The sequence below is a fragment of the Schistocerca nitens genome, chromosome 3 (assembly GCF_023898315.1).
Source record: "Schistocerca nitens isolate TAMUIC-IGC-003100 chromosome 3, iqSchNite1.1, whole genome shotgun sequence".
NCBI classification, from domain to species: Eukaryota; Metazoa; Arthropoda; class Insecta; order Orthoptera; family Acrididae; genus Schistocerca; species Schistocerca nitens.
In genome coordinates this window covers 192422070-192438366 of record NC_064616.1, presented here as the reverse complement: position 1 = coordinate 192438366, position 16297 = coordinate 192422070, and positions in this window count along the sequence as shown.

Sequence of the window (16297 nt, the reverse complement as noted above, 5' to 3'; positions counted from 1 at the left end):
CCGCATCTTTGAGCTCTTCGTCGTCATCAAACCGCTGTGACCCGAGCCATTTCTTCAAATGCATGAAGAGGTAATAATCACTTGGCGCCAGGTCTGGACTGTAAGGTGGATGGTTGATAACGTCCCACTTGAAGGACTCAAGAAGGGCCGTTGTTCTGCGAGCAGAGTGAGGACGGGCGTTATCGTGCAAAAAAACGATACCGGAAGTCAGCATACCACGGCGTTTGTTCTGTATAGCCCGTCGTAACTTTTTTATTGTTTCACAGTACACGTCTTGATTAATGGTCGTACCACGTTCCATGAATTCAACCAACAACACCCCTTTGGCATCCCAAAACACCGTTGCCATCAGTTTTCTGGCAGAAAAATCTTGCGAGGCTTTTCTTGGTTTGGTAGGCGAATTTGAATGTGCCCACATCTTTGATTGTTCTTTTGTCTCAGGGTTCACGTACTTAATCCAGGTTTCGTCACCGGTCACGATTCTGTTTAGCAATGGTTCTCCTTCGTCCTCATAACGTGACAGAAAGTCTAATGCAGAGGCCATTCTTTGAGTTTTGTGGTGGTCGGTAAGAATTTTGGGCACCCATCGTGCACAGAACTTACGGTAACCCAATCTTGCTGTCACTATCTCGTACAAGAGAGTCTTAGAAATCTGTGGAAAACTAGTAGACAACTCCGACATTGAGAAACGTCGATTTTCACGAACTTTTGCATCAACTGTCTGAACGAGTTCGTCAGTCACCAATGATGGTCTACCACTCCTCTCTTCATCATGAACGTTTTCTCATCCACTTTTAAATAAACGTACCCATTCACGGACAACTCCTTCACTCATAACTCTTGGTCTGTACACGGCACAAAGCTCACGATGAATAGCTGCTGCAGAATATCTTTTGGCTGTAAAAAACCTTATGACAGCACGCACTTCACATTTGGTGGGGTTTTCTATTGCAGCACACATTTCAAACTGCCACAAAAACTAAACTAGCGCAGGTACGACGTTCACTCGACCACGGCTTGATGCCGACTGACCTGTTGAGTGCGTGAACGCACAGATGGCGTCGCTACTCCCCCCACAACCCGCACTGTGACCAATCGGAGGTTACTTTCTGAACCGCCCTCGTAGTAAGACAGAGATTTAGGAACCAGGTTTTAAATTGTAAGACATTTCCAGGGGCAGATGTGGACTTTGACCACAATCTATTGCTTATGGCCTGTAGATTAAAACTGAAGAAACTGCAAAAAGGTGGGAATTTAAGGAGATGGGACCTGGATACACTGAAAGAACCAGAGGTTGTAGAGAGTTTCAGGGAGAGCATAAGGGAACAATTGACAGGAATGGGGGAAAGAAATACAGTAGAAGAAGAATGGGTAGCTTCGAGGAATGAAATAGTGAAGGCAGCAGAGGATCAAGTAGGTAAAAAGACGAGGTACAGTAGAAATCCTTGGATAACAGAAGGGATACTGAATTTAATTGATGAAAGGAGAAAATACAAAAATGCAGTAAATGAAGCAGGCAAAAAGGAATACAAACGTCTCAAAAATGAGATCGACAGGAAGTGCAAAATGGCTAAGCAGGGTTGGCTAGAGGACAAATTTAAGGATGTAGAGGCTTATCTCACGAGGGGTAAGATAGATACTGCCTACAGGAAAATTAAAGAGACCTTTGGAGAAAAGAGAACCACTTGCATGAATATCAAGAGCTCAGATGGAAACCCAGTTCTAAGCAAAGAAGGGAAAGCAGAAAGGTGGAAGGAGTATATAGTGGGTCTATACAGGGGCGATGTTTTCGAGGACAATATCATGGAAATGGAAGAGGATGTAGATGAAGATGAAATGGGAGATATGATACTGCGCGAAGAGTTTGACAGAGCACTGAAAGACCTAAGTCGAAACAAGGCCCCCAGAGTAGACAACATTCCATTGGAACTACTGACAGCCTTGGGAGAGCCAGTCCTGACAAAACTCTACCATCTGGTGAGCAAGATGTATGAGACAGGCGAAATTCCCTCAGACTTCAAGAAGAATATAATAATTCCAAACCCAAAGAAAGCAGGTGTTGACAGATGTGAAAATTACCGAACTATCAGTTTAATAAGTCACAGCTGCAAAATACTAACGCTAATTCTTTACAGACGAATGGAAAAACTGGTAGAAGCCGACCTCGGGGAAGGTCAGTTTGGATTCCGTAGAAATGTTGGAACACGTGAGACAATACTGACCCTACGACTTATCTTAGAAGAAAGATTAAGGAAAGGCAAACCTACGTTTCTAGCATTTGTAGACTTAGAGAAAGCTTTTGACAATGTTGACTGGAATACTCTCTTTCAAATTCTGAAGGTGGCAGGGGTAAAATACAGAGAGCAAAAGGCTATTTACAATTTGTACAGAAGCCAGATGGCAGTTATAGAAGTGGAGGGACATGAAAGGGAAACAGTGGTTGGGAAGGGAGTGAGACAGGGTTGTAGCCTCTCCCCGATGCTATTCAATCTGTATATTGAGCAAGCAGTAAAGGAAACAAAAGAAAAGTTCGGAGTAGGTATTAAAAACCATGGAGAAGAAATAAAAACTTTGAGGTTCGCCGATGACATTGTAATTCTGTCAGAAACAGCAAAGTACTTGGAAGAGCAGTTGAACGGAATGGACAGTGTCTTGAAAGGAGGGTATAAGATGAACATCAACGAAAGCAAAACAAGGATAATGGAATGTAGTCGAATTAAGTCGGGTGATGCAGGGGGAATTAGATTAGGAAATGAGACACTTAAAGTAGTAAAGGAGTTTTGCCATTTGGGGAGCAAAATAACTGATGATGGTCGGAGTAGAGACATCAAGGGATCACCAGTTTAGTACTGGAGGGCGGCGTGGCGGGTAAAAATCGTAGAGAGAGACCAAGAAATGAGTACACTAAGCAGATTGAGAAAGATGTAGGCTGCAGTAGGTACTGGGAGATGAAGAAGCTTGCACAGGATAGAGTAGCATGGAGAGCTGCATCAAACCAGTCTCAGGACTGAAGACAATATCAACAACAAGTTCTAGGGGACTGATGACCTCAGATGTTAAGTCCCATAGTGCTCAGAGCCATTTGATTTGGAAAGCAACATCAGACTCTTTCTGGCAAACAGTCCATGATTACGACTCTTCAGTGTGAAGACAGCATTATAACTAACTGCTACTGAATAATGCGACCAATACGCATAAATCAGTCAGCATACTTATGATGCTTTTAGCTGTTTCAAATTACATCTCTTACGTAAGAACTCCTTATTGCATCTCTGGTTACATTTTCGACCCAAAATGGCTATAGTAATAAATATGGAATTCTTTTACGGGCTACTAGGGTTCTAATGTTGATACCACAGAGGTATACGGGGTGTTTCCGTAAGATGGCTGTAAGCACTGTGGGGCTTAACATCTGAGGTCATCAGTCCCCTAGACTTAGAACTAATTAAACCTAACTAACCTAAGGACATCACACACATCCATGCCAGAGGCAGGATTCGAACCTGCGACCCTAGCGGTCACGCGGTTCCAGACTGTAGCGCCTAGAACCGCACGGCCACTCCGGCTGGCAGTTTACTGCAAATACCATCATTGACTCAATGATTGAGAGAATTAAACACTCGTCGTGGTGGATGTCCCCGTTAGTAAATCTTTCCCTGTACAGCCTTTCGGCAGTGAGAGCATTGCAACGTTCTTCGCCATACACAAGGTGCATGTCACTGAGTTCTGCGAAACTGTACTGGCACTGCTCCCTCGTATTGTACTGTATGTCTCTGAACAGCACTGAGTAATGAATAGTTAACAATGTATGATAAGCTTAAGTATTGACTATAATTCAAAATACATTAAAAGTATTCGCAGTTGCGAATATGGACAACCATCAGCGGTAGAATGGAATGACGACAGTGAACGTTTGTGCCGGACGAGGACTCGGATCCGGATATCCCGCTTATCGAGAGCGGTCGCCTAACGACTTTTTTTTAAATCTCTTTTTGTTCGTTTCAGTTCGTTGCATCTGCTCGGGGCGGACGTCGTAAGAAATCCGTTTCAGTTCGTCGTTGATCCTTCCACTCAGTTTTTTTTATTACAGAGGGCAGCTAACCCTCTGACCGAACAACGATTAGGCCATCTGAGCACGCTCCACGACCTGACCAAAACTTCCACACGTCGTCAACCGTGTGTCTACAACCTGCACTCCTACATTCATTATGTATATTCCCGTACAGGTGAAACGCTTTAATTGAAAGTCGCAACTGCGAATACATTTCGTGTATTTCATAACGGCTGTAGTCGTCGCAGTGCTTGTTCTGTCGGACATGCGTGCATGTATGTTCCTTTGGACATACGTGAGTTTCCGAAGGAGTACTGTATGGTAACTGAAAATACAGGGTGATTCAAAAAGAATACCACAACTTTAGGAATTTAAAACTCTGCAACGACAAAAGGCAGAGCTAAGCGCTATCTGTCGGCGAATTAAGGGAGCTATAAAGTTTCATTTAGTTGTACATTTGTTCGCTTGAGGCGCTGTTGACTAGGCGTCAGCGTCAGTTGATGCTAAGATGGCGACCGCTCAACAGAAAGCTTTTTGTGTTATTGAGTACGGCAGAAGTGAATCGACGACAGTTGTTCAGCGTGCATTTCGAACGAAGTATGGTGTTAAACCTCCTGATAGGTGGTGTATTAAACGTTGGTATAAACAGTTTACAGAGGATGGGTGTTTGTGCAAAGGGAAAACTTCTGGACGGCCGAGAACGAGTGATGAAAATGTAGCACGCATCCAGCAAGCATTTGTTGGCTGTTCCCTCAGCTCGAACAAGAAGCACAACAATTCATATTTCAGCAGGATGGAGCGCCACCACATTGGCACTTATCTGTCCGTAACTACCTGAACGTCAACTACCCGAGGCGATGGATCGGCCGCCAGGCAGCCCGTGACAGAGCACTTCATCACTGGCCTCCAAGAAGCCCTGATCTTACCCCCTGCGATTTTTTCTTATGGGGGTATGTTAAGGATATGGTGTTTCGGCCACCTCTCCCAGCCACCATTGATGATTTGAAACGAGAAATAACAGCAGCTATCCAAACTGTTACGCCTGATATGCTACAGAGAGTGTGGAACGAGTTGGAGTATCGGGTTGATATTGCTCGAGTGTCTGGAGGGGGCCATATTGAACATCTCTGAACTTGTTTTTGAGTGAAAAAAAACCTTTTTAAATACTCTTTGTAATGATGTATAACAGAAGGTTATATTATGTTTCTTTCATTAAATACACATTTTTAAAGTTGTGGTATTCTTTTTGAATCACCCTGTATTACAGGCACTGGAATATCGTTTAAACCCAAAATACCTATTGCGCGGTTTACACTACGTAAGTTCTCTTTTAGTTTAATTTAATTTTTATTCTGTCAGCTAAATAACCAACGGTTGTTTTATATTTCTATTTTAACAGTGCTATATCTGACGCATATTTCAGGAACTTGAAAAGGGCTACACAGTCGAAAACGTGCAGTATTGAAGAACTCAAAATAAAAATGACATTTTAACCCGAGTAGTGACAGTCAGCAGGGCACATCATTACTATCCAGGACAGTCATGTTCGATGTTGCCGAGCGGTTCGAGGCACTTCAGTCCGGAATCGCGCTGCTGCTACGGTCGCATGTTCGAATCCTGCCTCGGGCGTGGATGCGTGTGATGTCCTTAGGTTGGTTAGGTTTAGGTAGTTCTAAGTGTAGGGGACTGATGACCTCAGATGTTAGGTCCCAAAGCGATTAGAGCCATTTGAACATTCGGATTTGTGCGGAGATTTTTCCTCTTTTCAGTCCCTCCAGGATGTCCCCCACTCCATTCAGCGTGCTGTCACGACGGGTACCAGCTGTCTTTCCTGAGGGTAAAAGGCGGCCGAGGAGAATAGACCGCCACCCCGCCCCTCCAAGTACGGCGCGAATAGAAAGGCTGCACTCTACGTCTACACACGCGCTTGAGCCAGTGAATTTATTAAAGAGCAAATTAATATTTATGAAACTAGAATAGCTATCATTTTCCTAGAGAAGCATATAGGAGTGCCTTGTATTATACACTGAAGAACCAAAATATTATGACCATCTGTTCAATGGCTTACTTGTCCATCTTACGAATGAAAAACATCAGCGATTCTGCATATCAGGGGTCCGACAGTTTGTTGGTAGGTTTGTGGACGTATGTGACATTAGATGTCTACTCATAGGTCAGGTAACTCGTGTAAATAACAAGCCGCTGATTTGCGTACGCTGTGATTGCTTCCGACAGCGACCCGGTTGGGTTACATAGTCGTTACATCAGGCGAAGTTAGTCCCTGAGACATCGGCGTGAGTTCACTATAATGCTCCTCAGACCACTGTAGCGCGGTTCTGGCTCCGAGACACGGACAATTATACTGCTGTAACATGAAATCGCCGTCGGGGAAGACATCAAGCATGAAGGGATGCAGGTGGTTCGCAGCTGTCAGCGTGTCTTCAATTACCACCACAGGTCTCACGCAAGCGCACGAGAACGTCTCCCATAACATAATACTGCTCCCACCAGCCTGCGTCCGTGGCCCACTGCACTTTTCGAGCCGCCGTTCACTTCAATGACAGCGTTAGCGCAGACGAACATTGACCTAATGTAGCAAAAATGTGATTCACCCGAAGAGCTGATACATTTCCATTGATCGACGATCGAATTCCGATGATCCCGTGCCCACTGAAATCGTAACGTGTGAACACGTAGAGGTGGTCAACTGCGGAGCTCCATGTTCAAGAACGCACGACGAACGGTGTGCTCCAAGACACTTGTACGTGCACCGGCATTGTGCTCTTTCGGCAGAGATGCCACAGATCGGCATCTATCCTGCTTTACAGAGCAGACAAGCCTCCGAACACCACCTTCTGTGAAGAGTCGTGGACGTCCAACCATTTAGCGCATAGTGGTAGATTCATAGTCCTTCTACCTCTTTCCGTAGATGAATATTCGACCATCTTCGCCGTTTTAGAGATAATCGTTCATAGGCTCTGCGTAATAATAGTATGTCCTTTGCCAAAGTCGCTTATCTCAATGGTTTTCCCCATTTACAGCCCACATATTCGCTTGGATGATCCCCCGTCCGTGAACTACTCCACTGATATAATTTTTTTTACCGCGTCACGTGCCCGCAACGCCACTAGGTGACAGCCAACGTCGCGGTGAGTAGTGGTCATAATGTTTTTGCTTATCAGTGTAAAAGTGTGGTACTTCACCTGAAATATTCATCATTGTATTGCCTGTGGGGGGAAGGGGGGGGGGGGAAGAAGCCTTAAGCGCATTTCTCGCTCAAGACCTCCAACCTCCTGAAATATTCATTTCCGGCCATTGGTTTGCTATCGCATAATTATCACTTCAGAATTCTCTACCTTCAAATTAATTTTAACTTTAAAGTATTGAGATACCCTATATACTTTTTGTATACTATGTGCAACACTATTTTCCTTTCTTAGCGTACATCCTGACATACATTAGACTCTAAATTTATGGTGGACAAGACCTGATGACGATGTTAATGAGATCGCGTGTAAAGCCATTCATAATACCGGGTGATCAAAAAGTCAGTATAAATTTGAAAACTTAATAAAACACGGAATAATGTAGATAGAGAGGTAAAAATTGACACACATGCTTGGAATGACATGGGGTTTTATTAGAACAAAAAAAAAAAAACATATTGCTAGACGCGTGAAAGATCTCTTGCACGCGTCGTTTGGTGACGATCGTGTGCTCAGCCGCCACTTTCGTAATGCTTAGCCTCCCAGGTCCCCAGACCTCAGTCCGTGCGATTATTGGCTTTGGGGTTACCTCAAATCGCAAGTGTATCGTGATCGACCGACATCTCTAGGGATGCTGATAGACAACATCCGACGCCAATGCTTCACCATAACTCCGGACATGCTTTACAGTGCTGTTCACAACATTATTCCTCTACTACAGCTATTGTTGATGAATGATGGTGGACATATTGAGCATTTCCTGTAAAGAACTTCATATTTGCTTTGTCTTACTTTGTTATGCTAATTATTGCTATTCTGATCAGATGAAGCGCCATCTGTCGGACATTGTTTGAACTTTTGTTATTTGTTTGGTTCTAATAAAACCCCATGTCATTCCAAGCATTTGTGTCAATTTGTACCTCTCTATCTAGATTATTCCGTGATTTATTCAGTTTTCAAATTTATACTTACTTTTTGATCACCCGGTACACTCACTGATGTCATAACTACCAAAAATAATGGATTAGTTTCAAAAAGAATATTATGCCGCTGTTATCCTGATTATGATAGGTATTACGGTATCGATAGCTACGATGCCACAACGTAGGTGCGCTATCGTAGGTTGGCACTACGAGAACGGAGGAAGAACGACGACCACAGAGCCCTCTAGCCGACGCTGTGGAGCTCGACGAGCGCCGCTCCATATTCAGCCCATTTGATCAAGAGCAGACGACCTAGCAATTTAGCTTCTACTTGTAGGGGAGCTAGCCATTATAGACTTTGCCTTTGTAACTTCTAGTAACTGTTAGCTTCGATACTTGAACGGCTTCGCACCTACGTGCTCATCTGTACCAAAAGTTAAGTAATGTGTTTGTATCTGTTTATACACAAGTAAAGGTGTTTTAACTTTACTTGAAGTACCGAAGTACTTCACCTTTTTCTGCTCCTACTCGCGTCCTTCACTCTCGGCCTATTTTGCAGAAGCAGTTCACAGGGACAGACCCACGCGCCGCCTTTCCAGGCGGGATACAAATATCATTATGAGCAAAAACCAACAAATTCAGGTAAATAATAAAGGAAAAGAGAATTTACAACCGATCTTGGTGGTTATGCCCATGAGAAGGAAGGAACATTAGAATTTAACATCTGGTCATTAGAGACGGAGCACATGTTTGCATTAGCGGAGGATCGAAGAATGGGGTAGGAAACTAGGCGTCTCCTTTCCAAAGGACCCATCACGACATTTACTTTAAATAATTTGAGGACTCAGGTAAACTTAATTTAGGACGGGACGGTGGGGATTCCAATCAATATCCTCCAAAATGCGAATCTAATGTCTTAACCACTGCGCACCTCACTAGATTTTGCCTATAAGGGTAATGACTAGAATTCACACTCTAAAAAATACTTGGACAGATCTTTTCGCACGCTGAGGTGACGAAACGAACCCATGCGATGACATGATGCACGAGATCGTACTATACGTATAAATATCACGGGTAAACATCCCTTACTACACTCCTGGAAATTGAAATAAGAACACCGTGAATTCATTGTCCCAGGAAGGGGTAACTTTATTGACACATTCCTGGGGTCAGATACATCACATGATCACATTGACAGAACCACAGGCACATAGACACAGGCAACAGAGCATGCACAATGTCGGCACTAGTACAGTGTATATCCACCTTTCGCAGCAATGCAGGCTGCTATTCTCCCATGGAGACGATCGTAGAGATGCTGGATGTAGTCCTGTGGAACGGCTTGCCATGCCATTTCCACCTGGCGCCTCAGTTGGACCAGCGTTCGTGCCGGGCGTGCAGACCGCGTGAGACGACGCTTCATCCAGTCCCAAACATGCTCAATGGGGGACAGATCCGGAGATCTTGCTGGCCAGGGTAGTTGACTTACACCTTCTAGAGCACGTTGAGTGGCACGGGATACATGCGGACGTGCATTGTCCTGTTGGAACAGCAAGTTCCCTTGCCGGTCTAGGAATGGTAGAACGATGGGTTCGATGACGGTTTGGATGTACCGTGCACTATTCAGTGTCCCCTCGACGATCACCAGTGGTGTACGGCCAGTGTAGGAGATCGCTCCCCACACCATGATGCCGGGTGTTGGCCCTGTGTGCCTCGGTCGTATGCAGTCCTGATTGTGGCGCTCACCTGCACGGCGCCAAACACGCATACGACCATCATTGGCACCAAGGCAGAAGCGACTCTCATCGCTGAAGACGACACGTCTCCATTCGTCCCTCCATTCACGCCTGTCGTGACACCACTGGAGGCGGGCTGCACGATGTTGGGGCGTGAGCGGAAGACGGCCTAACGGTGTGCGGGACCGTAGCCCAGCTTCATGGAGACGGTTGCGAATGGTCCTCGCCGATACCCCAGGAGCAACAGTGTCCCTAATTTGCTGGGAAGTGGCGGTGCGGTCCCCTACGGCACTGCGTAGGATCCTACGGTCTTGGCGTGCATCCGTGCGTCGCTGCGGTCCGGTCCCAGGTCGACGGGCACGTGCACCTTCCGCCGACCACTGGCGACAACATCGATGTACTGTGGAGACCTCACGCCCCACGTGTTGAGCAATTCGGCGGTACGTCCACCCGGCCTCCCGCATGCCCACTATACGCCCTCGCTCAAAGTCCGTCAACTGCACATACGGTTCACGTCCACGCTGTCGCGGCATGCTACCAGTGTTAAAGACTGCGATGGAGCTCCGTATGCCACGGCAAACTGGCTGACACTGACGGCGGCGGTGCACAAATGCTGCGCAGCTAGCGCCATTCGACGGCCAACACCGTGGTTCCTGGTGTGTCCGCTGTGCCGTGCGTGTGATCATTGCTTGTACAGCCCTCTCGCAGTGTCAGGAGCAAGTATGGTGGGTCTGACACACCGGTGTCAATGTGTTCTTTTTTCCATTTCCAGGAGTGTATATGCTGTGTTAGAATTAGAAATCCTGAAGTCGATGCACGAAGCTGTGATACCTGCATTCGCGATAATTATTGGCCAACTTATCGAAAGCGTCATATAAATAGAAATGTTGTGCCACTGTTTTCAATAGTTTGTACATTTACTATATTTCGTGCCGTGCTAACAGAAAATAACAGTAATAACTTCTGTGGTGCAGTGAATGCAAGCATAAATCGTATCAGGGACGCGTATCATACGATACTACACTTAGTTACGCAGGCTCGAGTATTTTCTTTAGACTGATTTGCATACCGGTCTGCAATAATTCTCATTGGCCTTCAAGTCCTGTTGCACTCAAGGTATTTGTGAGAAAAGTATTCATTTTGCCAACTATGGCTATGGCTGTTAGAAAGTGTTTGATAGTATTTTTCCTTAGAACAAATTTTGACTACTATCCAATACTATTGACATTGATTGTACGTATTGTGATGTATTTACATACGTCACATTTTCATAAATCATCATCATTATTAATTGACAAAAACTTTCGAAGTGTGCGTGTACGTCAGTGAGGATTTGCATTTTTAGGTATAAAAGAAGAATGAAGGTTAGATATAGAGAGGAGAAAGGAAGTCGGCCAGTGACCTCTTCAAAGGAAACCTCTCGGGAATCACTGAAGTGATTTAAGAAAACCAGTGAAAATCCAGAAAGCGGTTTGGTATCTGCTCCTCCCGTTTACAGGTCCGTTGTCTTTACTCGTGCTACCAACACGTCACGGCAACAGAAAACGATTTCACATATAGTAATAAATTTTTTGGTCACTCTGAGGTAAGTTTCTCGTTCATATTGATATAGAAATGAGTCATTAACACGTCAAAATTCAAAACCTCACTCCGAATGTAAGCTCTGCGTTTTTAAATATGTGTAATGTAGCTATTGATAATAAGAATGGTTTCTCGTAGGGAGGCGAGAGTTGCACAGGATCATCCAAAAGGGAACGGACACAACAAATACAGTGTAGCAAGTGAAAATCCTAGCTTTGTATTACAGCAAATTTCAATTACATCTACCATGGGTTATGTTGAGAGGACTGCGGCGATTAATTAAAATTATGTAGTTCTGCGTCAGTCAAAATGATTTTAAAACTTGTTATTATGGTTTTTGTTGAGAGTTTGAAGAAGACATTGGGCATGGCCTTTGGAGTCCTGATCAATGAGCACGAATGTTATTGCAGACACGCAACACCGTGATTGCAGTATAATACCGATTTACTCCTCACAAACGAACGTACATCATTGAATATACAACAGATCAAGCAATGGATAAGCAGTACTGTCAGAGTGTCTATAATTACGTGGATAATCAATACTGTCAGAGTGTCTTTAATTACAAGTATCAATCCACAACATCCACCCCACCTTGGTCAGCTTCTAGAGAAATGGCCAATTGAACAGGACGTGAGATTATAAACCCTTCAGGCGTTTGTAAGGTTACACTTGGTACCTTCCCGTCTCTTTCTGCACATGTATCGTGGACGAGGATCCTCCTATAGAAGAACGACATCACCAAGCTGGAGTCTTGCTGAACCTATCCCTGTTTGATGAGTTTCATGGACATTTTTGAGCAGGATCAGGTTCTCTTTCTTCCACCAGCTCCCGAAGTATTCTACTACCTTCTGCTGTCGTTGAAACTCCTGGGACAAATACTTTCTAACTAGTGGTTCTGGACTTGCGTGCAGCGTTGTGAGTTACCCACCTTCAAGGAAATGTGCAGGCGTCAGTGGCTCAATCCTCTCCCCCTTGTGTAATTGGTTTCGAATTTAGTGCTGCTTCTATGCTGACCAGGATTGGGTTGAGACCTTCGTCCAACTGCGACCGTCCTAAAACTTTTCTCAGTGCGCGTTTGACAGATTTCACCATCCGTTCCCAGAATCGTTCCCACCGAGGCACCTATGGAGTTATGAATTTCCAAGTGAGTTTACCGGAGCTCCTTCAGCTCTGTATGTATGAAATGTATAGAGGTAGCGCTGCCAGTGTGAATCGTACTGGGCACTATTCGTCTTCCCACGAATATTTACAGTACTTGAATAAATATGTCAGTTGACATATCTGAGCATAGTTCCAGGTGTAGGGCCCGTGTTGTTCTGCACGTGACTAGAGCAATAAATCTTCTTCGTATTGTCCTTGTCTGGCGTGTAACGGGCCAGCAAAGTCAATGCCCCTGGCTTCAAATTACCTCAATGGTGAGGCTCGTTCAGTCGGTAACGGAACCTCGGTTTGTTGAACGAAGTGAGCTTCCACCACCTTGCAAGGTAGGCAGCTGTGTAGAACATGTTTAACAGCCTGTTGCTATGGTATTTCTGGCGAACAGATCAGCTGCATTTTTCCTCACCGGGACAGTATCTGCACTGTAATGGATTCTTTAGTGTATATATTCCCGTAACATGGTTTGACACAAAGGTCTTCCATCAATTAGGGGCATGTCATATTCATCCTAAGGATACAGTCGAGTGTTGCACGACTTGTGTAGTAGCTCGAGGCCTTACAGAATTAATAAAGTAGTCTTGACACACGAAGTGTTGCTAGAAGTTCCAGACGTGGAAGAGTTATCCTCTTGATGAGAACTAGTCTGTTTGTCCGCAGCTCGTGGTCGTGCGGTAGCGTTCCCGCTTCACGCGCCCGGGTTCGATTCCAGGCGGGGTCAGGGATTTTCTCTGCCTCGTGATGACTGGGTGTTGTGTGCTGTCCTTAGGTTAGTTAGGTTTAGGTAGTTCTAAGTCCCATAGTGCGCAGAGCCATTTGAACCATTTGAACTAGTCTGTTTGTACTGCAAACTAAATCGACTGATGTCGTGTTAGGAGTGGTGTACCGTAAATAAACGACTGCTCTGTAAGCTCTTCCTGATGCGTCGGAAAATACATGGATTTCTCGTTCAGTGTCTTCTGAACACCAACACAACGGGGCATATGTAGGCGCGAAAATGATGACAAAGTTGATACCCACATTAGGCAGCGTTTGCCAAGATTAAGAAATAAGAGTTCGTCCAGTTCCTCTTGACTAAATTTCCAGGGAAATTTTTTTGCTTTGAGGTGATAACAGATCCGTGGGCCGTAGAATTTGGCACTACTTCGAAGTACTTCTCGCTTGGCGGCGGGACGTCCTATAATATTTTTAAAATACTATTTTAAAATTTTTATTCTTATTTTTAGTAACTCCTTATCTGTAGTGCTTACGACACCTTCTTATTGCCATATTTGACTCAGTTGGCTTGAATATGTGACCCACTTTACCACTGGTAGGCTGATGGGTCCCGTGAGTGCTATAAGCTCGTAATACAAGTTAATCACGAAACTGTCATCTTCAGCACCTGCTATAAAATTATCTATATACAGGGTGTTACAAAAGGGTATGGCCAAACTTTCAGGAAACATTCCTCACACACAAAGAAAGAAAATATGTTATGTGGACATGTGTCCGGAAACAATTACTTTCCATGTTAGAGCTCATTTTATTACTTCTCTTCAAATCACATTAATCATGGAATGGAAACACACAGCAACAGAACATACCAGCGTGACTTCAAACACTTTGTTACAGGAAATGTTCAAAATGTCCTCCGTTAGCGAGGATACATGCATCCACCCTCCGTCGCATGGAATCCCTGATGCGCTGATGCAGCCCTGGAGAATGGCGTATTGTATCACAGCCGTCCACAATACGAGCACGAAGAGTCTACATTTGGTACCGGGGTTGCGTAGACAAGAGCTTTCAAATGCCCGCATAAATGAAAGTCAAGAGGGTTGAGGTCAGGAGAGCGTGGAGGCCATGGTCCGCCTCTACTAATCCATCGGTCACCGAATCTGTTGTTGAGAAGCGTACGAACACTTCGACTGAAATGTGCAGGAGCTCCATCGTGCATGAACCACATGTTGTGTCGTACTTGTAAAGGCACATGTTCTAGCAGCGCAGGTAGAGTATCCCGTAGGAAATCATGATAACGTGCTCCATTGAGCGTAGGTGGAAGAACATGGGGCCCAATCAAGACATCACCAACAATGCCTGCCCAAACGTTCACAGAAAATCTGTGTTGATGACGTGATTGCACAATTGCGTGCGGATTCTCGTTAGCCCACACACGCTGATTGTGAAAATTTACAATTTGATCACGTTGGAATGAAGCCTCATCCGTAAAGAGAACATTTGCACTGAAATGAGGATTGACACATTGTTGGATGAACCATTCGCAGAAGTGTACCCGTAGAGGCCAATCAGCTGCTGATAGTGCCTGCACACGCTGTACATGGTACGGAAACAACTGGTTCTCCCGTAGCACTCTCCATACAGTGACGTGGTCAACGTTACCTTTTACAGCAGCAATTTCTCTGACGCTGACAGTAGGGTTATCGTCAACTGCACGAAGAATTGCCTCGTCCATTGCAGGTGTCCTCGTCGTTCTAGTTCTTCCCCAGTCGCGAGTCATAGGCTGGAATGTTCCGTGCTCCCTAAGACGCCGATCAATTGCTTCGAACGTCTTCCTCTCGGGACAGCTTCGTTCTGGAAATCTGTCTCGATACAAACGTACCACGCCACGGCTATTGCCCCTTGCTAATCCATACATCAAATGGGCATCTGCCAACTCCGCATTTGTAAACATTGCACTGACTGCAAAACCACGTTCGTGATGAACACTAACCTGTTGATGCTACGTACTGATGTGCTTGATGCTAGTACTGTAGAGCAATGAGTCGCATGTCAACACAAGCACCGAAGTCAACATTACCTTCCTTGAATTGGGCCAACTGGCGGTGAATCGAGGAAGTACAGTACATACTGACGAAACTAAAATGAGCTCTAACATGGAAATTAAGCGTTTCCGGACACATGTCCACATAACATCTTTTCTTTATTTGTGTGTGAGGAATGTTTCCTGAAAGTTTGGCCGTACCTTTTTGTAACGCCCTGTATATGTTATGTAATGTTCAGCAAGTAAATTGGCTCGAGGTAAGTTCGAAAGGTACCCAGGTAAAGCGGTATGTAATCCCGTCATTAGCTGCAATATAGTAATGTAGTTTCCTTGTTGATCTATGATTTTTGTACCAAAAAACACTTGTAAGATCTTTGTGTTCTCTGTGAAGAACTAACTTCAGAAATGCTTGTTAGATATCGGCAATTAAGGCTACTGGAAATAGACGGAATCTCAGCACTACGGAAAGAATGTCAGGAAGTAATTTAGGACCAATTTCTAAATAGTCATTCAATGAATGTGCATTATTCTCTTACGACGAATCGTCAAATAAAATTCTCCATTTTTGATATCTAACTTTTTTTTTTTTTTTTTTTTTTACTGCATAATGTGGCAAATAAAATTTGTCACGTAATGTATGTCCAGAAGGGACGAATTGCACGTATCACTTTTTGATGTGGTCTATCATTTACGTCTCGTAAATGTTTTTCAGCCGGTTCTCGTCAGATCACCGAAGTTAAGCGTTGTCGGGCTTGGCTAGCACTTGGATGGGTGGCCGTCCTGTCTGGCTAGTGCTGTTGGCAAGCGGGGTGCACTCAGCCCTTGTAAGGCCAGTTGAGATGTTACTTGACTGGGAAGTAGCGGCTCCGATCACGAAA